This window comes from Bos indicus x Bos taurus, chromosome 7 (assembly GCF_003369695.1).
Source record: "Bos indicus x Bos taurus breed Angus x Brahman F1 hybrid chromosome 7, Bos_hybrid_MaternalHap_v2.0, whole genome shotgun sequence".
NCBI classification, from domain to species: Eukaryota; Metazoa; Chordata; class Mammalia; order Artiodactyla; family Bovidae; genus Bos; species Bos indicus x Bos taurus.
In genome coordinates this window covers 80,530,334-80,557,904 of record NC_040082.1, presented here as the reverse complement: position 1 = coordinate 80,557,904, position 27,571 = coordinate 80,530,334, and the positions used below count along the sequence as shown (strand labels likewise).

The 27,571-nt window shown below is 38.7% G+C and overlaps 1 long non-coding RNA gene across 1 annotated transcript; it reads right to left on the bottom strand.

Moving 5' to 3' along the window:
* Window positions 1–314: 314 nt before the first annotated feature.
* On the bottom strand, window positions 315–23,638 carry LOC113895599. The gene is made up of 4 exons (XR_003511885.1): window positions 23,473–23,638; window positions 14,945–15,061; window positions 12,613–12,739; window positions 315–445 (listed from the first exon to the last, which is right to left on the bottom strand). It is a non-coding gene; the product is annotated as an uncharacterized LOC113895599 (long non-coding RNA).
* Window positions 23,639–27,571: the final 3,933 nt, after the last annotated feature.

The following is a 27,571-nucleotide window of genomic DNA, read 5'->3' as shown; positions in this document are numbered from 1 at the left end:
CTTCTCTTGTGTTGTTGGAAGAGGATGTTTGTTATGACCAGTGCATTTTCTTGGCAAAACTCTATTAGTCTTTGCCCTGCTTCATTCCGTATTCCAATAGACTTCTATAATTAATAGACTTCTATACAGCAGGAAAGGGGCTTCCCTGGTGGCTCAGAGGTTAAAACGTCTGCCTGCAATGTGGGAGACCCAGGTTGAATCCCTGGGTCGGGAAGATCCCCTGGAGAAGGAAATGGCAACCCACTCCAGTATTCTTGCCTGGAGAATCCCATGGACAGAGGAGCATGGTAGGCTACACTCCACAGGGTCACAAAGAGTCGGACATGACTTCACTTTCACACAGCAGGCAAGCTCAAAGAGGGAAGGAAAACTCATGGCACTCACCATAATTCTTCCCCCTGGTCAACATTACACAATCAGAAGATTCCCAGATCTCAGCTTCTCCCTGGTGAGAGAAAGAGAAGACTGAAACATATGTCTAACATTTAGACTTTGGGTGAGGGGGCTACCTGAAAGACTGGTTTCTGTCTTGCCTTAATCTAAGCACTGTTAAGAAAGAGCACCAGACTGGAAGTCAGTGAGAATAAAGGCACTGTTCTGAGGCACTCACTCCCCATAGACCATTCCCCAGCTCAGTGGATCATGCAAGGGGTGGGGGGAAGAGGGGGGGAACAATTCCTGACTTCTCCCTGGAGAGAGAGAGAGTTGGAACATACATCCAGCATTCCATCTTTTCTGTGGGCTGCCTGAGGACTGGTATCTCTCTCCTGCCTCAGAGCACTGATGGGACATGATATACTCTAGATCTCTAGATGCCTGGGGTTTGCTGAACAATACAAGAGAGCTGGGCAGCACATTGCTGCTCCAAAGTACCTGCAGAACAGCAGAAAGAGAGAGGCTGATACAGCTGCACACCTATCCCTCCAGGGAAGGAGAGAGGAGCATGTGCCCCAAGACTCTTACTGAGAACTGAAAGAGAAAAAAAAAAAAAAAAAAAACTGCCAAACAAGAATACTACATCCTGCAAAACTGTGCTTTCCAAATGGAGGATAAACAAAGCTGAGGGAATTCATCATCACTGGGCTTGTCTTACAAGAAATGCAATTTCTTTTCATTTATTCATCTAAGGTAAATTTGTACCTATACACAGTAAAAAGAAAATCACATAGGAAAAAAATAATTTTCATGACATTATTCATAAAATTTGAATAAAAAACAAGAAGTTGATAAAGAGTAGGATGGGTAAATCATAGTTTATATGATAGTATACTGGTGAAGGTTAAATAGGAGAGTGAAAAACTTGGCTTAAAATTCAATATTCAAAAAACTAAGATCATAGTAACCAGTCCCATCACTTCATGGCAAATAGATGGGGGAAAAATGGAAACAGTGACTTTATTTTATTGAGCTCCAAAATCACTGCAGACCGTGACTGCAGCCATGAAATTAAAAGATGCTTGCTCCTTGGAATAAAAGCTATGACAAACCTTGACAGTCTATTAAAAATCAGAGATATTACTTTGCCAAAAATGTCTGTATAGTCAAAGCTATGATTTTTACAGTAGTCACGTACAGATGTGAGAGTTGGACCATAAAGAAGATTGAGATGCTTTCAAATTGTGGTGCTGGAGAAGACTCTTGAGAGTCCCTTGGACTGCAAGGAGATCAAACTAGTCAATCCTAAAGGAAATCAGTCCTGGATAATCATTGGAAGGACTGATGCTGAAGCTGAAGCTCCAGTACTTTGGTCACCTGATGCAAAGAGTCAACTCATTGGAAAAGACCCTGATGCTGGGGAAGATTGAGGGCAGGAAGAGAAGGGGGTGACAGAGGATAAGATGGTTGGATGGCATCCTCAACTCAACAGACATGAGTTTGCGCAAACTCTGGGAGATAGTGAAGGACAGGAAAGCTGGGCATGCTGCAGTTCCTGGGGTGGCAAGGAGTCAGACACAACTGATCAAATGAACAACATGATAGTATATTACATAGCAACAGAACTGAGCAAATTATTCTTACATGCACCATCGTGGATGAATCTTATAAATGTAATGTTGATTTACAATAGCCTGACACAAAAGAATGATTTCTGTATGATTCTGTTTTCATAAAATTCAAAACAGACAAAACTAATCTACAGTGCTTAAACTTAGTCATTACCTTTGGAAACGTGACAGGAAGTAGTGAAAGAAAGGGGCACAAAGGGAATTTCTGGTGTCAGGTCATATCCTAGCTTTAATCTGAGTTGTAGTTATGTAGGTGGGTTCATTTTGTGATAAGTCATCAAGATATACGGAGAAGGCAATGGCACCCCACTCCAGTACTCTTGCCTGGAAAATCCCATGGATAGAGAAGCCTGGTAGGCTGCAGTCCATGGGATCGCTAAGAGTCAGACACGATTGAGCGACTTCACTTTCACTTTCATGCATTGGAGAAGGAGATGGCAACCCACTCCAGTGTTCTTGCCTGGAGAATCCCAGGGATGGCGGAGCCTGGTGGGCTGCCGTCTATGGGCTTGCACCGAGTCGGACACGACTGAAGCGACTTAGCAGCAGCAGTAGCATCAAGATATAAATTTATGATTTGTAAATTTTCCTACGTCAAGAAAAAGGAATACACTAAAAGGTATTCCTGCCACTACTGACTCTGATCCACTGAGCACCCATATCTACAATTCAACCCAGGATAATCACATTTTTCTATTTGGCTCCCTCTGCATTGTTGTTTTATGTTTTTTAATTAAGCTTTTTAAATGTAATTTTAGGGCTTTTCCCTCATAGCTCTGTTGGTAAAGAATCTGCCTGCAATGAAGGAGACCCCAGTTTGGTTTTGGGTCAGAAGATCCACTGGAGAAGGGATAAGCTACCCACTCCAGTATTCTTGGGCTTCCCTTGTGACTCAGCTGGTTAAGATTCCACCTGCCATGCAGAAGATGTGGGTTCGATCCCTGGGTTGGGAAGATCCCCTGGAGAAGGCGAAGGCTACCCACTCCAGTATTCTGGCCTGGCCTAATTTTAGATTAACATGCAGTTATAAGAAATAATATAGAAATATCCAGTTTTCCCCAATGGTAACATTTTGTAAAATTATAGCAATATAGTAACCAGGATACTGACACTGATACAGTCAAGATACAGAACAGTTTCATCATCACAAAGATCCCTCATGTTGACTTTAATAATCATATCTACTTCCCTGCTGTCCCAATGCCTGGCAACTGCTAATCTAGTCTTCATTTCCATAATTTTGTCATTTTAAGAGTGTTATATAAGTGGAATCATATAGTATGCAACCTATTGAGATGGGTTTTTTTAGCCAAGCATGCAAAGTGAAACTGAAAATGTTAGTCGCTCAGTCATGCCTGACTCTTTTCAATCCCATAAACTGTAGCCCGTCAGGCTCCTCTGTCCATGGAATTCTCCATGTGAGAATACTGGAGTGGGTTGCCATTTCCTTCTCCAGGGGAACTTCCTGAGCCAGGGATCGAACCCTGGTCTCCTGCATTGCAGGCAGACGCAGGAAATGCATCCAGGTTGTAGTATATTACCAGGTCTTTCCTTTTTACTGAAGAGTAGTATTTCTTGGTATGGATATTCCACAATTTGCTCAACCTATTGTTTCCAGTTTGGGGCTATTACAAATAAAATTACTATAAACATTTGTGTACAGATTTTTATATGAACATATGTCTTCATTTATCTGGTTTAAGGGTCTAGGAGTATAACTGTTATATCACATGGTAGTTGCATATTTAGTTTTTTTAAAGAAACTGTCAAAACTACTTTCCAGAGTGGTTGTACCAGCTTACATTTCCATCATCAGTGTATGATTGATCCAGTTTCTCTGTATTCTCCTCAGGATTTGCTGCTGTCACAATTTTTTATTTTATCCATTCTGATAGGTGTATACTGATATTATCATGTGGTTTTAGTTTGAATCCCTCCGTTGTCTACTGATGTTGAACATCTTTTCAAGTGCTTAATTTGACATTTGTTTATCTTCAATGAAATGTCTATGCCTTTCGCCGTTGTACTAACTGGATTGTATGGATCTTTTTTACGGTTGAATTCTGAGAGTTCTTTATATATCCTAGATACTAGTCTTTTGTCTAATGTGTGGCTACTCCTTTGTCAGAAACATGTGCTTTTTCCCATTCTTGAAAATGTCTTTTTATCTTCTTAACAGGTTCTTTCAGAGAGCAAAAATTTTTTAATTTTGATAAAGTCCAATATAGCAATTTTCCCTTTTGTACATTGCTCTTTGGTGTCAAACCTACGAACATTTGCCTAGTATCAGGTCCTAAAGTTTTCTATGTTTTCTTGTAAAAGTTTATAGTTTTATGTCTTATGCTTAAGCTTGTGATTCATTTTAACCTTTATAAAGTATGGGGCTTAGGTTGAAGGTTTTTTTTTAACCTATGGATGTCCAATTGTCCCAGGACTATTTGATGAAAATTCTATCTTAATTCTGTTGTTTTTGCAGATTTGTCAAAACTCAGGCATGTTTGTGGGTATTTCTATGTTCTCTATTCTGTTCCAATGTCTATGTCTATCCCACCACCATTACCACATAGATATTATTATTTTAGTTATCAGTCAGTTCAGTTCAGTCACTGAGTCATATCTGACTCTTTGCAACCCCAGGGACTCCAGCACACCAGGCCTCCTTGTCCATCACCAACTCCCAAAGTTTACTCAAACTCACGTCCATTGAGTTAGTGATGCCATCTAACCATCTCAGCCTCTGTTGTCTCCTTCTCCTCTAGCCTTCAATCGTTCCCAGCATCAGGGTCTTTTCAAAGGTCTCAGCTCTTCATATCAAGTGGCCAAAGTATTGGAGTTTCAGCTTCAATATGAGTCCTTCCGATGAATGTTCAGGGCTGATTTCCTTTAGTGTGGACTGGATGCATCTCCTTGCAGTTCAATGGGACTCTCAAGAGTCTTATCCAACACCACAGCTCAAAGCATCAATTCTTCAGCGCTCAACTTTCTTTATAGTCCAACTCTCACATCCATACATGACTACTGGGAAAACCTTAGTCTTGACTAGACAGACTTTTGTTGGCAAAGTAATGTCTCTGCTTTTTAATATGCTCTCTAGGTTGGTCATAACTTCTCTTCCAAGGAGTCTTTTTATATCATGGCTGCAGTCACCATCTGCAGTGATTTTGGAGCCCAAAAAAATAAAGTCTGACACTATTTCTACTGTTTCCCCATCTGTTTCCCATGAAGTGATGGGACCAGATGCCATGATCCATTTTCTGAATGTTGAGCCTTAAGACAACTTTTTCACTCTCCTCTTTCACCTTCATCAAGAGGCTCTTTAGTTCTTCTTCGCTTTCTGCCATAAGGGTTCTGTCATCTACATATCTGAGTTTATTGATATTTCTCCCAGCAATCTTGATTCTAGCTTGTGCTTCATCCAGCCCAGCATTTCTCATGATGTACTCTACAAATACGCTAAATAATCAGGGTGACAGTATGCAGCCTTGACGTACTTCTTTTCCTATTTGGAACCAGTCTGTTGTTCTATGTCCACTTCTAACTGTTGCTTCCTGACCTGAATACAGGTTTCTCAAGAGGCAGGTCAGGTGGTCTGGTATTCCCATCTCTTTCACAATTTTCCATAATTTACTGTGATCCACACAGTCTAAGGCTTTGGCATAGTCAATAAAGTAGAAATAGATGTTTTCTGGAACTCTCTTGCTTTTTCGATGATCCAGCAGATGTTGGCAACTTGGTCTGTGGTTCCTCTGCCTTTTCTAAAACCAGCTTGAACATCTGGAAGTTCACAGTTCATGCACTGTTGAAGCCTGGCTTGGAGAATTTTGCATATTACTTTACTAGCTTGTGAGATAAGTGCAATTGTGCATTAGTTGGAGCACTCTTTGGCATTGCCTTTCTTTGGGATTGGAATGAAACTGACCTTTTCCAGTCCTGTGGCCACTGCTGAGTTTTCCAAATTTGCTGGCATATTGAGTACAGCACTTTCACAGCATCATCTTCTAGCACTCAAAATAGCTTAACTGGAATTCCATCACCTCCACTAGCTTTGTTCGTAGTGATGCTACCTAAGGCCCACTTGACTTCACATTCCAGGACATCTGGCTCTAGGTGAGTGATCACACCATCGTGATTGTCTGGGTCATGCAGGTCTCTTTTGTACAGTTCTTCTGTGTATTCTTACCACCTCTTCTTAATATCTTCTGCTTCTGTTAGGTCCATGCCATTTCTGTCCTTTATTGAGCCCATCTTTGCATGAAATATTCCCTTGGTATCTCTAATTTTCTTGAAGAAATCGCCAGTCTTTCCCATTCTATTGTTTTCCTCTATTTCTTCGCACTGATCTCTGAGGAAGGCTTTCATCTCCTTGCTATTCTTTGGAACTCTGCATTCAAATGCTTATATCTTTTCTTTTCTCCTTTGTTTTTTGGTTCTCTTCTTTTCACAGCTATTTGTAAGGCCTCCTCACAGAGACATTTTGCTTTTTTGCATTTCTTCTTCTTGGGGATGGTCTTGCTCCCTGTCTCCTGATCAATGTCACAAACCTCCATCCATAGTTCATCAGGCACTCTGTCTATCAGATCTAGTCCCTTAAATCTATTTCTCACTTCTACTGTATAATTGTTAGGGATTTGATTTAGGTCATAGCTGAATGGTCTAGTGGATTTCCCTGCTTTCTTCTATTTAAGTCTGAATTTGGCAATAAGGAGTTCATGATCAGAGCAACAGTCAGTTCCTGGTCTTGTTTTTGCTGACTGTATAGAGCCTCTTCATCTTTGGCTGCAAAGAATATAAACAATCTGATTTCATTGTTAACCATCTGGTAATGTCCCTGTATAGAGTCTTCTCTTGTGTTGTTGGAAAAGGGTGTTCGCTATGACCAGTGCATTCTCTTAGCAGAACTCTATTAGCCTTTGCCCTGCTTCATTCTGCACTATAAGGCCAAATTTGCCTGTTACTCCAGGTGTTTCTTGACTTCCTACTTTTGCATTCCAGTCCCCTATAATGAAAAGGACATCTTTTTTGGGTGTTAGTTCTAGATGGTCTTGTAGGTTTTCATAGAACCATTCAACGTCAGCTTCTTCAGCATTACTGGTCAGGGCATGGACTTGGATTACTGTGCTGTTGAATGGTTTGCCTTGGAAATGAACAGAGATCATTCTGTCATTTTTGAGACTGCATCCAAGTACTGCATTTCGGACCCTTTTGTTGACTATGATGGCTACTCCATTTCTTCTAAGGGATTCTTGCCCACTGTAGTAGATATAATGGTCATCTGAGTTAAATTCACCCATTCCAGTCCATTTTAGTTCACTGATTCCTAAAATGTCAACATTCACTCTTATCATCTCCTGTTTGACCACTTCCAATTTGCCTTGATTCAGGAACCTAACATTCCAGGTTCCTATGCAATATTGCTCTTTACAACATTGGACCTTGCGTCCACCACCAGTCACATCTCCAAGTGGGTGTTGTTTTTGCTTTGGCTCCGTCTCTTCATTCTTTCTGGAGTTGTTTCTTCACCGCTATCCAGTAGCATATTGGATACCTACCGACCTGGGGAGTTGATCTTTCAGTGTCCTATCTTTTGCCTTTTCATACTGTTCATGGGGTTATCAAGGCAGAAATATTTATTTTAGTTAAAAATAACTCTTCAAATAGGAAAGACAGACTCTCTCTCACTTTAGTCTTCTTTTTTCAAAATAGATCTAGCTAATCTAGTTCTTTTTTCTTTCCATGTAAATTTTGGATAATATTGTCTGTGTCTATAAAAGATATTGCTTGGATATATACTAAGCCTTTCATCAATTTGTGAGAATTGATATTTTTATTATGTTGAGGCTTATAATGCATGAATGCTGCTGCGGCTGCTGCTGCTAAGTCACTTCAGTTGTGCCTGATTCTGTGCAACCCATAGATGGCAGCCCACCAGGCTCTTCTGTCCATAGGATTCTCCAAGCAAGAGTACTGGAGTGGGTTGCCATTGCCTTCTCCAATAATGTATGAATAGATATTTCTATTTCTGTACATGTTCTTTCTTTCACCAGCATTGTATACTTTTCAACATACAAGTCTTGCACAAGTTTTGTTATATCTATAATATAGTATTTCATTATTTTTATGTGATTATAAATGATAGTTCAATTTCAGTGTCCATGTGTTCATTGCTAGTATATAAACATATAATTGATTTTTATATGTTTATCTTGTATCTTGCAACATTGCTGAACTCAGCTGTTAGAACTTCTCATGTTATATTTGTTTAATCTCACATTTTCTTCTCATTTTTTGATAGTTAAGTGCTTAAGAATCTAAAATATGCTACTTTTATAGTATAAATTTCACATGAATTATATCTGAACCTTTTGAGGGTTAAATTTTACTGACCACTGATTCTTACACATGCATGATTATTTCCATGTGTGTTTTATATTCTGGAGGTTACGATGTCTTTACTGACACATTATTAGCAGAAATTCAACATACCCTTGTGTGCAGTTTATGTGATATTACATTTTCTTCTGAAGCACTCAGGGATAGTATTATCTTAGGACTGATTTTTATGTCAATTAAAAATGTATAGCTGCATTGGGGCATACTCACAAATTAAGAATTAAATGATAAGAATTTTTTCTACTATGAAAAAAAGTTTTTGCTCTATGCTGATGAGATAACAAAGGACTGGGAAAATGACAATTTTTCTGCTCCATTTTGCACACAGCATATAGTCCCTTGAAGGTTTAATATCAGCATCTCTGAGTTCAAATTTCCCACCAATGATAGCCTGTTTTGTTTGACTACCAAGCCCCTTGGTCAGTAAAACTAGTATCCAGTCTCCAAGACAACCACAGTGTCAACTCAGATTTATTTCTTTGGAGTTCAATAGCCCTACGCCCCTCCATTTTGGATCATTACTTAATTTCCTTTACTTCTTTAAAGTTTAGTGGTACAATCAAGGTGATTTATTATACTTTTTCTGCCATAAGGGTGGTGTCATCTGCATATCTGAGGTTATTGATATTTCTCCCGGCAATCTTGATTCCAGCTTGTGCTTCTTCCAGCCCAGCATTTCTCATGATGTACTCTGCATATAAGTTAAATAAGCCGGGTGACAATATGCAGCCTTGACATATTCCTTTTCTTATTTGGAACCAGTCTGTTGTTTCATGTCCACTTCTAACTGTTGCTTCCTGACCTGCATACAGGTTTCTCAAGAGGCAGGTCAGGTGGTCTAGTATTCCCATCTCTTTCAGAATTTTCCACAGTTTATTGTGATCCACACAGTCAAAGGCTTTGGCATAGTCAATAAAGCAGAAATAGATGTTTTCCTGGAACTCTCTTGCTTTTAAGATGACCCAGCTGATGTTAGCAATTTGATCTCTGGTTCCTCTGCCTTTTCTAAAACCAGCGTGAACATCTAGAAGTTCATGGTTCATGTATTGCTGAAGCCTGGCTTGGAGAATTTTGAGCATTACTTTACTAGCATGTGAGATGAGTGCGATTGTGCGGTAGTTTGAGCATTCTTTGGCATTACTTTTCTTTGGGATTGGAATGAAAACTGACCTTTTCCAGTCCTCTGACCACTGCTGAATTTTCCAAATTTGCTGGCATATTGAGTACAGCACTTTCACAGCATCATCTTTCAGTATTTGAAATAGCTCAACTGGAATTCCATCACCTCCACTAGCTTTGTTCGTAGTGATGCTTTCTAAGGCCCACTTGACTTCACATTCCAGGACATCTGGCTCTAGGTGAGTGATCACACCATCGTGATTGTCTGGGTCATGAAGATCTTTTTTGATGACACCACCCTTATGGCACAAAGTGAAGATGCATTAAAAAGCCTCTTGATGAAAGTGAAAGAGGAAAAAAAAAAAAAAGAAAGAAAGTGAAAGAGGAGAGTGAAAAAGCTGGCTTAAAGCTCAACATTCAGAAAATGAAGATCATGGCATCTGGTCCCATAACTTCATGGGAAATAGATGGGGAAACAGTGGAAACAGTGTCAGACTTTATTTTTGGGGGCTCCAAAATCACTGCAGATGGTGATTGCAGCCATGAAATTAAAAGACGCTTACTCCATGGAAGGAAAGTTATGGCCAACCTAGATGGTGTATTAAAAAGCAGAGACATTACTTTGCCAACAAAGGTCCGTCTAATCAAGGCTATGGTTTTTTCAGTGGTCATGTATGGATGTGAGAGTTGGACTGTGAAGAAAGCTGAGCGCTGAAGAATTGATGCTTTTGAACTGTGGTGTTGGAGAAGACTCTTGAGAGTCCCTTGGTTTGTAAGGAGATCCAACCAGTCCATCCTAAAGGCGATCAGTCCTGGGTGTTCACTGGAAGGACTGATGCTGAAGCTGAAACTCCAATACTTTGGCCACCTCATGAGAAAAGTTGACTCATTGGAAAAGGGATTGAGAGCAGGAGGAGAAGGAGATGACAGAGGATGAGATGGCTGGATGGCATCACCAACTCGATGGACATGAGTTTGGGTAAACTCCAGGAGTTGGTGATGGACAGGGAGGACTGGCATGCTGCGATTCATGGGGTCGCAAACAGTCGGACACCTAAGCAACTGAACTGAACTGATTATACTTTTTCCAGCATTTTGGTATATTATGTAGTATGAATGTTTTAATTCTACTTAGATATACATAGTAATATCAGCTATTACTTCATTATTATTAGACTTTAATATTTTACTTAGATTCTATTATTTAGGCTCATACATGAAATAGGCTTATAATTTTATATCTTATACTTTGTAACCAAGGTGATAGCACCTTCTAAATAAGTTGGGTGGATTTAATATTTTTCTAATTTCTAGAACAATCTGTATAATATAGAGAGATTCTACTACTTAAATTTTTGGTAAATTCTCCTATAAAATATTCTGGGTTTGAGACTTTACTGGTACGAGGTCTTTGATCACCAGGGCTGTATTTTTTTTTTTGGTCAGTAATTATTGGCCCACTCATGGTCTTCCTTTTCCTCATACAAATTTTGGCATTTCAGAAGTCATCCATTTCATCTATGCTTTAAATCATTTGCATATATTCCTTTCTAATATTTTTATTAATTTTTAAACCCTTTGCTACCAGTCGTGATATGGAAGTTTTTTTCTGTATTTTGTCTTCTCTCTCGTCTAGTCTCTATCAGTGCTGGTAGAGGTTTATTTGTCATAAAGCATTTAAACCAGCTTTTAATTTTGTTCTTTATTTAATAAATTTAGATACAAAATAATAAAATTAATGTCTTTCAGACATATTGGTTTGGAGAAGGCAATGGCACTCCACTCCAGTACTCTTGCCTGGAAAATCCCATGGACAGAGGACCCTGATGGGCCGCAGTCCATGGGGTGACTAAGAGTCGGACACGACTGAGCGACTTCACTTTCACTTTTCACTTTCAAGTATTGGAGAAGGAAATGGCAACCCACTCCAGTATTCTTGCCTGGAGAATCCCAGGGACGGGGGAGCCTGGTGGGCTGCCGCCCCTGGGGTTGCACAGAGTCGGACACGACTGAAGTGACTTAGCAGACACATTGGTTATAAAGATACTTTCTATAGCTATAAATTCAAAATGCTACATGCTAAGTCGCTTCTGCCATGTCCAACTCTTTGTGACCCCACAGCCTGTAGCTTGCCAGGCTCATCTGTCCATGGGATTCTCCAGGCATGAGTTTTGGAGTGGGTTGCCATTTCCTTCTCCAATAAATTCAAAATATAAAGTGAATCAAAAATTTATTTACATTTAGACAGTGCTCAAAATCAATTATTTCTTTCTTATTACAACCAGTATTTTCACTTGTCTAGCCTTCTTGCACTAATCACCAGAATCTGATCATCCATATGACCCATTGCCACAATGAACAATCCACTGGAACACTCAAAGCATGTGAATTGCTCAGGCAACAGCTTTATTCCAGCAGTTAGCAGATTAGGACAAACAGCATTTTCCATAATATAAACCACGCTTCCTAAGCAAAAACAAAAGTCATATCCACTTCCATTGATAAAAATGTATGCTGTGGGAGAAGGCCCTGTACTCACTTTTTTTTTTAAAAAAAGGTAGAAAGCAAGGTGAATTCTTTCTGAATTTTTCCACAAGGGAAATGAAACTAAGAAGCACAGGATTTTAAAATTAAAAGTGACCAGAGAAGTCAAACCATTCATCACCCTCATTCTGCAGGTGAAGAAGTCATGGCCTAGAGAATTGACACATATTAATACTAGATGACACACAAAAACCAGAACTCAGTCAGATCAGTGACTACAACCTGATAACAAAATGAATATTTTTCCCTTACTACAACTTACCAGGAAAGAAGCAAAATTCCAGGAATGAGAAACTTGAGAATGATGAAAGGAGGATGGAAAATGGGAAGTGCAAGATGGAAAACTCTTAGGGAAGAGTCCTACTAAAATTAAAGAGGAATTTTAACAAGGACAGACAAATTTGAGAACACTAAATTCCCACTTGATAATAAATGAGAATTGACTTTTTTATTCATGTCACTTCTATAAATCAAAGCCAAAGGGCCCATTTGTATTTTGTTACTCAAATTGGTATTACCGTTCTCATTGTTCAAACACTGACTGAATATTTACCTGCAAGTCATCTTTGCAGTTATGAAGGACGTGGCACAAGAAGAAAGGCAAACAGAAAGCAAGCATCAATGTTTCTTTTATTAGGAAATGCTAAGTTGTGCCAGTGTTTCTTTGTCACATTTGCAATCTAGGAGGGAGAGGGAAAAAACATATTGCAATTTAAACTCAGAGCCTGATTATCAATGACCTTTAAACTCTGAAACCAGTGTTACTGCCCACATGGTAAATGCAATTATGAAATTTGATTTCCTATATGTTGTAGGCAATGAAACGTTTTAATTGACACTGATATATATTTGTAATAAGTTCTGTATAAATTAAAAATCAATGCCAATTTCAACTCCCTGGGTAATTTTTTATTGAATATGCAAAGATTTCATGGGGGCTGGACATTTGCAAATAGCAAAACAACAAAAAACAAATTTGACACAGAACTCAACTATTCTAAACCCAGAAATGGTATCTGGCTACAGGGCTTACCAAAACCATTAAGCAAACTTGCCAAACCTAAGTTTGCCTCATAGTTTCGGGAGATTCCCACAATGTTATAGCAGGTAGGAGCCCTCAATTGCTTCACTATTTCTCCACTCACAGTCAGACTAAACCAGCAGCACAACCTGATTCCTTCTCTTTGCTGAAACCCTTCTATTCTGCTTTAACTGAGACACTGCTGAATGTAATGGAGCTGCCTTCATTGTAGTCAGGCTGGGTACCTGTATTCAGAGACCACACACTGTCTGAGATGCGTCATGCCTAAAACACTGACCCAAGTTCCTGTGACCAGGGTTTGATGGAACTACACTAACCAGAAAACTCAGCATGCATGGAACATGTTTGAACATGCATTCATCCATGCAAGAACACCCACACATATGCGTGCACACGTGCTCATCAAGTAACTGGTAAGAGGGCTGCAGTTGAGATTGTTCTGACTTCCAGTTGGCATTTCTGGGCAGGCAGTTCTCAGCACCTTCTGGCACCAGTGAGGGTGACAGCATTGTGCTGGGCTCTCAGGGCTTCAGAGCACAAAGTGAAAACAAGGCTCTCCTGAAAGGCAACCAGCCCCTCTCTAGTGCAGCCACTCAAGCGCTTCCTTCCTTTCTCAACTTTTGGCTAGAAGTGAACAGCACATTACATACAGCAAAGCTTGAAGACTGGGAGAGCTGTCAGGGCTATTGTTTTCTTTCTCTTTTCCACATTGATTTCATCTGAGACTGAACATCACAGCAATTATGCCTGTCAGCTCTAGACCTTAACTTCCTATACGATTTTGAAAATGTCCCTGTTAACATGAGGCCATCTGGAGATGGGTCCTCTTTATGAATTCCCATATGTATGCAATCAGACCCAGTGGGTGACTACAGTGGTATCATTTAAATGTTCTTTTTCCAGGGGTCCAAACCAGGTAGCATATCTCATAATGATAAATCTGAAAATGAGGATTATGTGCTTATGTTAAAAAGAAAAGGCATATAAGTGAACTGTGTAGCAATAGAAACTGTGTCTGACTAGGTTGTGAAAACCTGTACAAGACTAATGTATGACCTAATTTCTATAACATTTTTATATTTATTTGTGATATATATACATATTTATGACTATAACACTCAATAAAGGCATAGTAAGATATAGGTTTTTATTTACTTTTCACTTATCTATATTTTATAAGCTTTCTTCAGTAATTTTGCATTATTTTTACTATAGAATCTTCTTTTAATTTTAAGCTAGCATGAGATGAGCTACAGGAAGTATGTATAAGGAACATAAGTCTCCTTTTATAGACGCAGAATATCCAAGCATATATAAACAGAAGGAAATGTACAATTGTATGTAAGTAAACATACATAGAGCTCAGAAAATAGAGTTAAGCTTGTGAAAGTAGCAGAGCTGGAACTGCCTCCCCAGAATATTTATATGCACCCACAAAGATATTTATATAAACTCGCCATCCATCCACAACTTCCCAAGTTACTTTTTTGTCATTTTTGCAGTCCTGATGGCTCAGCAGAGTCCCTTTACAATACTGAGTACCCTATCCTAACTCTGACATATAAATTCAGATGGCAAGGAATCATCATATGGGGAATCTTCTCTGGTAAAAGCTCGAAAAACAAAATGCCTATCAAACTTTTCCAAATGCCATGATTTTTTAAGAGAAACAAGGAACCAAGAGAAAACAGGCAATGGTTAAAACAAAACAAAAAAATACTATTTTCTTCTTTCGAGTCAAAAGCGCTAAATCGTAACTGCCTTGTAAATCTCTATCAATTTGTGCTCCATGTAAATCTCAAACGGGAATTCTCTTAGAAAACCTTCCCTAGAAAGTACTTACCAGGATGTTTATACAGTCATTACTGGTAGGTTTTTCTCGGCAGGAAAAAAGTCACGGTTGCAGTTCCAATCTTTAGAGGATACAAAAATGTATTTCAGGAGGCAGTAAGCCTTTTCACTAAAAAAAAAAAAAAAAAAGACTTCAGTTCTAACCATAATTATATTCTCACAAAGAAATTGAGAAATGGGATTTTTCTTTATTGGTAGATCAATGGCTTTATCCAAGCAACAGTTCATGAATAAATCTCTTTTTAAAGATCTAAAATGTGACACAAGCTCATTATTAGAAAATATTCAAATAACTAAACAGATAGCTTTAAGGGGGAAAAAACTGTATTCTGAACCAGAGCTGCATCCTCAATGATGTATCTTTTTTTTAACTATTGGGAAAATACATTTTTGGTTAGACTAAAGTGTATCCTCTTCAAGATCACTTTCCCTACATATTCCAACTGTAACAAAATAATGCAACACTAATCTGTAAGACTTTTTTCAGTAATAGATGTTTTTCTTCAGTAAATCAATGCAAAGGCTAATTGGGGTGGAAGGTGACTATCTCTCTTGGTTATAAATACATTTGCATTGCTATCAATCTTTTCCACTACCAATGTTAAACGAGGCTGAACAACCTAGGGGAGGGAAAAAAAAAAAAGTTCAATGTTAACATGTAGTAAATGCTGCCATCAAGTGGCCAAATAGAGAGTTGCTCTAACAAAAATAAAGTCAGCTAAATTACTAACACAATGTTTAAAACCTGGATCCAATCTTATTTCGAGTTTGACAAGTATTTTTATCATAAAGAGGGGTTTTATAGTAAAAGTGAAGGTCGTTTAGTCGTGTCCGACTCTTTGCGATCCCATGGACTATATACACAGTCCATGGAATTCTTCAGGCCAGAATATTGGAGTGGGTAGCCTTTCCCTCAGAGAAGGCGATGGCACCCCACTACTCTTGCCTGGAAAATCCCAGGGACGGGGGAGCCTGGTGGGCTGCCATCTATGGGGTCACACAGAGTCGGACACGACTGAAGCAACTTAGCAGCAGCAGCAGCCTTTCCTTTCTCCAGGGGAATCTTCCCGACCCAGGAATCGAACCCAGGTATCCTACATTGCAGGCAGATTCTTTACCAGCTGAGCCACAAGGGAAGCCATTTATAATAAAGAAGTACTTTAAAACTACTACCTGAGGGCCAAAAGTGGCCCATGGTCTGTTTCTGTATGGCCCACAAGCTAAAACTGTGGTCTGCAAAAATCTGAGGGAAAAAAAAAAAAAAAGATTACAATACCCCCTGTAAGTGAACATTCTTTAGTTCTGGGTACATTATTACTAAATCATATATCCTTAACCCAAAGCCCATCTATGATGATACGCTGGTGACATTGAACTTGAACTATTTAATGTTAAAAGTCACTGAACTCTATTTTCTCATATTTAAAAATGTTTTATCTAAAAATCTTAGCACCTTATATGTGCAAGCTTTGTTTTAATAATTCACACTGTCCATTGCTTAAAATTAACTTTGAAGTAGATACGTCTGAGTCATGAGAAATAGCTTCCCTAGCACAGAGCATGAAACTTTCACATATTAGGCTATGGAAAGCACAAATTTTTAACTTATTAAAGATTGGTCCCCAGATCTGTAAGAGTAATTATTTGGTGTTGTTTAGTCTCTAAGTTGTATCTGACTCTTTGCAACCCCAGGACTGTAGCCGCCAGGTTTCTCTGTCCATGGGATTTCCCAGGCAAGAATACTGGAGTGGGTTGTATAATGTCAACTGATTTCCATTTTGCATGGCAGAGAATAAAAGTATAGTACAAAGATGAGAATTTTTTAAAATGTATAGTTTTTTTAATCAACAGATGTTAATGATGTGCATGAGAAGCTACTTTTTCTTTCATTTCCATAATGGTAGATGTGAAAACACTGGGCCCAAGTTAGGATGTTTATTCTCACATTTTAAGTGAGGCAGGTAATTAAACAGCTTATCATTGCTCAAAAAACAAACACATTTTAAATATACATTTAATAATCAATAGAATTTTGCAAATGGCAGCTGATGAGGTTTTCAAAGTTCTGTGAAAACTAAGATATAAAGTATTCCTTAGAATATGGTCAACAGATGACCCACAACAGGATCATGTAAAATGCTTATTTTAAAAATCAGATTCTTAGATCTGATCTTGGACCTATTGAGTAAGAATTTCAAGGGAGAGACTGAATTTGACTCTTTAACAAAACTCATAGGTAAATTCTATGACCTTAAAGTTTAAGAACCTCTTCACTTTAGTAAATGAGAAACAAAAGTAAACTCATTTTCTTAAGATCACACAGCTTGGATTAGAATCTGAAATAGAAGACTGCCTTCCTGGTCTCCAGGCTAAAATTCATTATCCTATACTATATAAACTGGAAAAAGCTTTCCCATTTCAAGTCTCAGAATCCTTGCACTATGATTGGGAACTATTAACAACAAACAGAAGAGTCATTTCTTATGTTAAACCTTATGGTCTTTAATAAGCAAAAAATACAAGGTGCTATATTATTATAAATAAGATATATTAATATTAATCACCATTAAAACTAATAATAGCTGACTTCTTATAAAGGCAACAGTGTAAAACTGTTCCTTTCTTAACCATTAAACATTAAACCATTAAACGAAAATAGGGTGAAGAAACATAAACCAAAAAATGAACCATAATGTTTACCCAAATAGAGGAAAAATATTAATAACTCCTTCTATAACTATATGCCAGTTACAATGCAACTTTGCCACCTCTTGAAACTGGATTGGTCTTCTGACTTGCTTCGAGTAATGGAATGCAGCAGAAATGTTGCTATGAGACTTTCTAGCCTCTGCCATGAGAGGTCTTGCAGCTTCCTGCCTTCTGGAACCCTGAGATCACCATGCTATGAAGATAGCCAGGATGAAACCACATGGAAAGAGAGACCAAAATATCCCAGTTGTCTCAGCCATTGCAAAATGACTCACCAGCTGACTGAAGCCATGTAAATAAACCCAGGTGAGATCAGCAGAACTGCCTGATCAACCAACAGAGCTGGGAGAAGTAACACATTGTAGTTGATTTAAGTCACCAAGTTTTGAGGTGCTTTGTTCCATAACGAAAGATAACTAATACACTTAGAAACCACCACAACCATAAACCACAACAAATGAAGAAGCAACCACAGTGCTAAACCGCAATGGCTGCCAAGTACAGTAAAAACAACACAAAGACAGGGGAAAACTCCCCAAGAGACAGAAGCCACTTCAGGCCCTGAGCACAGTGAGGCATTCGCCACTGTAGGCAGGATCTGCCAAGACAAACAGAGTCCTTCTTCACTTGAACAGCCACCTGGGTTTCATGCAGGAGCTGTGGAGCTCTCAGTAAACCTCACTTTATACCGTGGCAGACATTGCCAAGCTGAATATGAAAGCATTCAGACATGTCATCTTTCCATAAGAGTTGCTGTGAGTGAAATGTCGTTGTAGAGAAATTATCAGTGGAAGTAGCCCTTCAGAGAATTAGGGAAAAAAGGAAGAAAGGAAGGGGAGAGAAGGGAGAGAGAGAGAGAGAAAGCTAGAGAGAAAAATGAGGGGAGGGGAAGGGAAGGGGACGGGAGGGGAAGGAAGAGAAGGAAGGAGAGGGAAAAAAGACAGAAAGAAAGAAAGAATGAGCTTATGGCTTCACTAGGTGCCAGAAAGACTGCTAGGTTACACAGAATTTGGTTTACTATATACTTAGAATGCTCATGGAAATATGTTCAAAATCCTTGGTCTAAAATCCAAACTTCCTGCTGCAGTCTAACTCTCCTCTATACTATCAAACATCAAACAGCTGATTCATATACATATTAGAGGTAAAAAATAGGAAAAAAAATCAGCTGGGACATATATAAAAATAGTACTAAAAGACTAAGGAAAAGAATATGACAAGCAGAAGGCAGATAAAAATTTCTTAAGACTATAACACAAATCAGGCCAAAAATTATGAAAAATATAGTATTCTTTAAATAAAAATCATTTCAAAAATCACAACCCCTCTGAAACAAGAATCCAGATAAGACATAGTAGGCCTCAAGAGAAAAGATCAGAAAACAAATGTAAAGGGCTGAGTCAAAGTCCAGAAAAAGAAGAGAGAAAAATAAAACTCTACAACAATGAAGTTTACATTAAAGCTCTCAGAAGGAAAAAACAAACCGTTTCCAAAAGCACAAAAATATAGAACAATGACATTTAAGTATCTGAAAGAACAGTACTCTTATGGAGCTAAAGAAGAGGCAACATGGACACAGTTGACGTTCCTAAAGAAGAAATATAACAATAAATATCCAAATATAAAACAAAAGAACATTTCTTTGAAGTAAAGGAAAAATCAAGCATATAGGTAAAATGAGTTCATTGTGTACAGGTAAAACGAGTACACTTTGTACCAGAAAAAGTTGCTTTAGAATGATCAGCACTTAACCTGAGAAACTCTCTGGAGTTTAATGACAGAGCTTTGTTGGGGGGGGGGGGGTTGCGGCGGGCAGGGGGGGTAGTGAGGGGAAGAAAGAATCAATTCCCCTATTAAAAAAAAAACAAACAAAAAACGACTGACCTCAGACTTAAAAAAAAAAAAAAAAATTACTGTAGGAGGCAATAAAGCAACATTTACCAAGTCCTTGGGAAAGGAAAATATAAACCAAGAATGTTCAATCTGAACAAGTTATCAAGTATAAAGGTCATTGACAGATAATATCAAACATGCAAAAACTCAGAAGCATAGCTTCTTTGAGCCCTTCTTTAAAACAACTACTGTAGTATGATATCCCATAAACTTAGAATTAAGTGGAAAAATCACTATAAAGACACTATTCACCTGTGAGAATAAGTGGAACAAAATATAAATGTTACAGACCATAACAATTTAAAAGATAATAGCATAATCCACCTCTGGTGATATGAGAAGGAGAGGAAGTAGAATAAAGATAAAGCATACTCCTATCTACATCACTCAGACATCAAATAAGATTCTTCAATCTTATAGAGATAATATTACATCATGACTAGTATATAAACACAAGGAAAAAGATAAACATCTCAGATATTTAGTAAATAAAAATGATTAAAAACTAAAAGTATATCATAAAAAGCAACAGGTTTAAAACAAAAATTGTCAAAACACTAAATGCAAAGGAGCAAAAAACCTTCCATACGTATCTAAAGCCCTCAGATTAGATTAAAAAGACAAAATCATCTGCTATATAACAGAGTGATTCTGAAAGTCTTGAAAAAGATTAGGCAAAAATAAACCAATAGGCAAACAGATCTGAAATTGCTGGTTAAGGCTGAGCCAGCCCACATTTCCCTGTAAAGACAAGAGTTTTAGTCTTCTCTCAACCATGATGAGGGCAATGAAGCCCATTCCTGCCTGCAGGAGGTACACTATCTAAAACGAAAAACCAAAATTCCACAAATAATTACAATAAATCATAACCCAATTTCAAGATACCTTGCTGTCTCATTCAACATTTATTGAATAACATCGACAATTATCTAAAACCTTTTAGGTATTTGTATTAGTAAGTATTTTTAAACTGAGAGTTTAGATGGGTCTATTCTAAATTTTTTAAAGATAGCTTCTTTTAATAGCTATGTTTTAGAGTTGCTTTTACAAAAACAGTGCTTCCCCTTTTTCCTGTACTTGTGGTTTTATAACAATCTTTCATTTCACTGGCACATGGGCCAAAAGAGAGCAGAGAAAAATGCAGTTTATCTAAAAGATGATGATGTAACACATCAAGTTTGATTCTCTTTCTTTCATGTAGGAATAACTTTCACAATATGCTTCTGATGCATCTTCCCAATGAACTAAAATGGTTTAACAGCCCTGGAAAGCTGTATCAGAGTCCTCTAGGAAATGATACCCCAATTTTATTCTAAGCAGCTTAGAAGAACTATAATATTCAGAGAAACTATTAATATTAGCTGTTCCTGACACTAAGAGAATTGCGGGACAGAAACAGCTATTCCACTCTCCACCAACTGTGGAGCTGATGAGTAGAGATGACAATCTGTGCCATAACTTAGAGCCAGAACAGGAAGCTACTAGGATGCAAGCAAGGAAAATTTTCACGGGGAGGCAGCAAGTTCAGAAGCAACCATGATTATCACAGGGCTGGATGTACTGGTGAAGAAAGAAATCCTGGGCAGAAAATACGACATACCAATATGCACTGTAAATGCCCAAAGATCTCAGTTGATTTAAATAAATAAACAGATATTAAAGTTACAGATACCTGATTGTGAGCTCTTAAAATTATTTCTAGTTAAGCTATACCATTTGAAAGTGGGTTCACTTTTAACCTTTTCACTAAACTGGATCAAAAGGTTTGGGATGAGTTCTTCAGCCAATGAAACAAGGATCAATCCCCAAGAAAACTACTTTCTCAGGTTCTTCTAATAAAATCATTATACAGTATTCACACGACTTTTCTGAGCTGATTAATCATATCTAAACAAACTTTAAAAATGCTTCTCCTGGGTGTTTTCATGTGTGAGACTAGCTGGAAACATGGCACCAATGGCTGTCTCAGGAACAACTGAAGTGGTGCTCTACAGAGAAAAGTGGCTGCAGAGAGAGTAAGGCAGAGAGTAAGACAGGCTTTCCCTGGTGGCTCTGATGGTAAAGAATCTGCCTGCAATGCAGGAGACCCAGGTTCAAACCCTGGATCAGGAAGATCCCCTGGAGAAGGGAATGGCTACCCATTCCAGTATTCTTGCCTGGAAAATCCCATGAACAGAGGAGCCTAGTGGGTTACAGTCCATGGGGTCACAAAGAGTCAGACATGACTGAATGACTAAGGCAGAGACAGGAAAGAACAAAAAGCTTAACACTAGATTAACAGTTTATTTTCCTTATAGTCTAGATGTGCATGGAGCCAACAATTCACTTTTAAGCCATTAACTCTCTTAGCAGAATCACCTACTTGAGAAATTACTTATACCTTAACTTCTTGCAGCTTATCAGACAAAAATGGTAAAGCTAGTCACATTTCACAGAGATTTCAGAACCTCCCTGCCCTCAGGAAGGAGTTAAGAGGTTTTTGTTTTTAAATCCTAAGGAAAGTGGCCAAAAGTGATCATAATGAAAACTTAACCATACTTAACAAGCTCCAGACTTCTCACACATGCTTTCATGTAATCTTCAAGACAACCCAGAAAGATAGACAACCCAGAAAGATAGGTGGGCCCATTTCTCAATGTTTTATAGAAGAAGAAACAGGCCCAAAGATTAAATAACTTCTGTAGTCCCACAGCTACAACTGCAAACTTTTGACAAACCGCAACTCTTTCAAGATTTCCCTCAATTCCTCCCCTCCCTCTAATTAGATGGAGTGGAGTCAGCTAGGCTCCCTCAAGACTTCAGCGTTCCCTTAACACTCTAAAATGTAACTAGCCTATGTGCTTGATTGCCATGCCTACCCTCCCAAAACAGCGTTGAAGGCAGTAATTATGCTTCACTGATCTCCACATCTCTAGAAGAACGACATAGTGGGGTTCAATAAATGCCTGATAAATTTAAGGATCAGGTAAGTAAGTATAAAATTGCCCAAGGGCAGAGGTGATCTTTGAGGGCTCATCCACCAGTCCAGGTGTGATATTAGGGATCTTCTGGTCCTACTACAAGTTCTTATGGCCCCGGCCAGTCTTCTTACTGGGGAATGAGCCTAGATAGTATACTTCAAATCCAGGAATCAGGCAGAGATTTATACATATTGTTGTTGTTGTTCAGTTATGTCCGACTCTTTGTGACCCCATGGACTGCAGCACACCAGCCTTCCTTGTACTTCACCATCTCTAGGAGCTTGCTCTAACTCATGTCTATTGAGTGAGTGATGCCATCCAACCATCTCATCCTCTGTTGTCCCCTTCTCTTCCTGCCTTCAGTCTTTCCCAGCATCAGGGTCTTTTTAATGAGTCAATTCTTCACATCAGGTGGCCAAAGCATTGGAGCTTCAGCTTCAGCATCCATTCTTCCAATTAATATTCGGGATTGATTTCCTTCAGGATTGTCTGGTTTGATCTCCTTGCAGTTCAGTATGTGTGTGTATATATATAAGTGTGTGTGTGCTAAGTCACTTCACTCGTGTCCAACTCTTTGTGACTCTATGGACTGTAGCCCGCCATGCTCCTTTGTCCACAGGATTCTCCAAGAAAGAATACTGGAGTGGGTAGCCATGCCCTCCTCCAGGGAATCTTCTCGACCCAGGGATCGAACCTACATCTCCTGTAGCTCCTGTACTGCAAGCAGATTCTTTACCACTGAGCCACTGAGGAAGAACACACACACACACATACATCATATATTTATATTTATATATCTGATTCTTACCTTCAGTTGTTTTTAGCTAATACTGTGGCTGAGTACAAAATTACATAAATTTGTCCTCCTATACTATCCCATAATAATCCTCCATGTTTATCTAAGGGAAAATACACCATTTCTAGATAAAGTACTTACACTATTCTTTTGACAACCTACCTTGTTGATAATGTTTCCAGTCATTAATTTCAGACTCAGGAAGAGGGAACTCAGCCATTTATCATAGTCCTGCAAAAATCATCCACATTCTGCTGAATCAAACACAGGATAATACTGTAAGATGCACTCAGCTGAAACCCATCACCTCAGCCACCATACGTTACTAACCATTAAAATAAAATGGGAATCAGTTTTTCCACCAAATAGTTTACCTAAATCTCTCTCTTAGGCAAGTTTGACCTTTACAATACAACTTTCATTTTGCTGTAAGCTCTTACATTTATATTACTGCTTAACATGCACTCTTCATAGAAATCTGCCCGAACAATTTCTAACTGTATTTATTCATGCTGAGCATTCTGCTTAACTACTTGCCTAAAATGCAATACAGTTACCAGAGAAACAGTATTTCCTGTTATTTCAGGATGGTGAAGGTCAGACCAGTTTGATTCAAAGGGAAATGAAATGTTTTGTGTCTCTAGGCTGTGTAGTATAATTTCAACGTGCTTTCTTGCTGTTTCTGGTAGAGCCTTCGACTGTTCTTCATTTTACTGTGATCACCACTGTTATCCCTGCCCTCTCATGCCTTTTTAACTGAGTGAGGTTACTTCTTACATTCTACCACCTATAGAAATTGTGTAACATGCACGGCATTGAAAATTTAACTTAAAGGCAGCCTGTCTTTGTGACCAGAAAGCAAGAATTATATTCATTAGGTGCTTCCGCAAAATTCTTTAATCAAGTAATTAATCCTCCGGATAAAGTAATTTATTTCATTCTCTATACTATTTTGAAGAGTCAGATGATCTCACAGAGATTGCCTATTTTAGCATTTTATTAATCTGGCACACAGAAGTGACATAATCCCATCCCTGGTTCAAGTGGCTGCTTTCCAGTGGAGCCTTACAGCATAGTGGCTAAATGTTGGGCTTTGGAGTTAGAAGGATCTGGATGTGAAACTTTGTTCTACCAAACATAGGCGGGTTCCCTAACTTCCTCTGCTCTGCATTCAACAAACTGGGGGCCACTGTTCTATTATCACTACTTGTTTACGGAACTGCTGCAAAATGAGTCTAGGTACAACGGCAGAATTTGCAAGTATATTCTTCATTGAAAATGCAGTGTGTACTGAAATCATTCCAGGACCTCCACAATACAGCTGTCAATGTGTCAAACTGATGGTCAAAGCAATGACCAGGCAATGTGTCAAAGTGTAGGCTCACATGGGTGAACAAAGTAAAACGCAAAAAGAATAGAGCAAGTTTAAATGAAGCTGGGGATGAGTATCAACGTTAGGGGAGTTCAGCCTTGTGGGTAAGGCACAACAAAAAGTAAAATCCTGGTGATATTCAAAGACAGACATTTAAGTGGCCTTATGACCATTCATTGATTTTCAACCACGACTGCAATAATTCAGTACGTTAGAGGTGAGTGGGCAGGAAGGAGGTGGGATTGTAGCTTTAACTCTTTGAGAATCTCACATACATCACAGTTTACAATTTTTCTATATATCAATTCATTACTGATGGACATGTATGTCTGTCACACATGAGAATATTCTCCAATACATGTTTCGTAAATGTAGTCGGTTGAATGACAGCCCCCCAAATATATATCCATGTAGAACCTTTGAATATGGCTTTATTTGACAAAAGGGGGATGTCTTCAAAGATGTATTTAAGGACTTCAAGATGAGATCATCCTGATTAACCAAATGGGCTCTAAATCCAATGACAGTGTCCTTGTTATGGACAGAAAAGGAGAAGAGAGAGGCATAGAATAGGCCATGTGAATATAGAGGAATAACAACAGGGCCCCAGATGAGTAGCCAGGTTTGTAGCCTGGCCTGGCCCTTGTCCTAGAAGGGAATCAAAGCATTCATTCATTCAGCAGCTGTTTTATATAGGGCCAGGATCTGATGGGTATGGTCCAATCATAAAATATAAGCTGGGTAGTAGGAAGGTACTTTTGCAATTTGTCAGCACCTGAACACCTCGGGCTTATCCTTGATCTGTGGACAGCACTGCTAATTCCAGGTCTTACCAACCAATGGATCTGGGGCTACTAACATCTTACCTTGTTCAGGATTGTCTCAGGAACCAAGGAAGTACAGATTATTAGGAGAATACCAGTGGCTATCACTGTGAAAGTCAGTGCCTGGAGAAACAAGGCAATACTTCTTCCCTCTTCAATTTCTTCACCCTTCAGGCAGCTGCCACTCACGCTTCTCTGGCACTTTTCTATGTCCTTCAAAACATGATGAAAATAAATTTGGACTCTGGGGTTTCTAACTTCAAGCGTCACCATGTCATTAACTCAGTATCTTCTTTCTAGAAGGTGACTGACAGTGAGAGAGCAATGCTTAGTCCAGAGGAATGGCTTTCTCATATGACTGTTGTCAAGATGTCTAGTTAACGTGGCAAAGCCTAGGCTCTCTTCTTTGATACAAAGACAAAATGACAAGGTGAATAAAAATGGGAAATATGAAATATAAATGGAAATACAAAATACAAATGTGTATATGTATGTAGCCACAATGTGGAACCATACTTTAAGAAGCCTGCCAAGTACAATGAGTATTAGATCTCACTGAGAAAGCTGAGAGCGGATTATTCACATCTCCAGATGACAGGAAGAGCACCAGATGAGAAGTGAAAGCAAGAAGTCATAATTCACAAAGGCAAGACCTGGGTATATGGCAGAGCACTTCCAAGTCCCTATAGCTATCTGATCAGCAACTGTGGCAAAGGAGATGGAACCACGTAAGGGAAAACTGACATGGGGGAAAAAAAAATTCACCTGTTGGGTAAGAAATGAGAAGAGAAACGGAGCTCTTGGCAAGGTAAGAACTAAACACTACATCAGTACATTAAAAAAATCCTGAAACAGGAATTTTGAACGTGACCCAATATGAAGTTCTACTAGATGACAGCAAAATCCAACCTACAGATGAGGTTTTTCCTTAATTTACAAAGCCTACAAAAACAATTAATCCATTTGCTCTTAAAGCACTTCCACTATACTTTATCTTAAGGAAAAAAAAAAAGCTGGTCCACTGAAATAAGGCTTTCCAAGTCTATTCTTCTCATTGCTGACTCTGTTTTCATACTGTTGATTTGTTTTTCTCTCCCATTTGTTTTTGAGCTCTACCAGTTCACTATTCATTTCTCTGTTTCATTTTTCCTATGTACTTTTTCATCTCTTTTCAATGCTCTTATTTCAAAGGGCCATATCTTCTGTTATTGTGACAAATGACTCAGCTTTCCCTCCCCCCTTTTTAAAAAGTCTTAGTTGACTCATTGGAAAAGACTCTGATGCTGGGAGGGATTGGGGGCAGGAAGAGAAGGGGATGATAGAGGATGAAATGGCTGGATGGCATCACCGACGATGGACATGAGTTTGAGTGAACTCTGGGAGTTGGTGATGGACATGGAGGCCTGGCGTGCTGCAATTCATGGGATCGCAAAGAGGCGGACACAACTGAGCGACTGAACTGAACTGACTGAATTCTAATACAAATAATAAAAAGAAATAAACCAGCATAAAATACGTAAGAATATACCCCAAGGGAACAAAAAGAACCAAAATATATAAAGAAATACTTGAAGAAAAAAATTAAGATAATCAAAAACTACATCAGAAAAACTGTACCACAAAACATACAAAGAAAGTAGATAAAGGTCATAAGAAGCTTTTACATAAAACTAATGAAATAAACAGAAAAATAAAATCATTATTTAAATGAATTAAACATTCAGTTCAGTTACTCACTCATGTCCAACTCTTTGCAAGCCCATGAATCACAACATGCCAGGCATCCCTGTCCATCACCAACTCCTGGAGTTCACCCAAACTCATGTGCATCGAGTTGGTGATGCCATCCAGCCATCTCATCCTCTGTTGTCCCCTTTTCCTCCTGCCCCCAATCCCTCCCAGCATCAGGGTCTTTTCCAATGAGTCAGCTCTTCACATCAGGTGGCCAAGGTATTGGAGTTTAAGCCTCAGCATTAGTCCTTCCAATGAACACCCAGGACTGGTCTCCTTTAGGATGGACTGTTTGGATCTCCTTGCAGTCCAAGGGACTCGCAAGAGTCTTCTG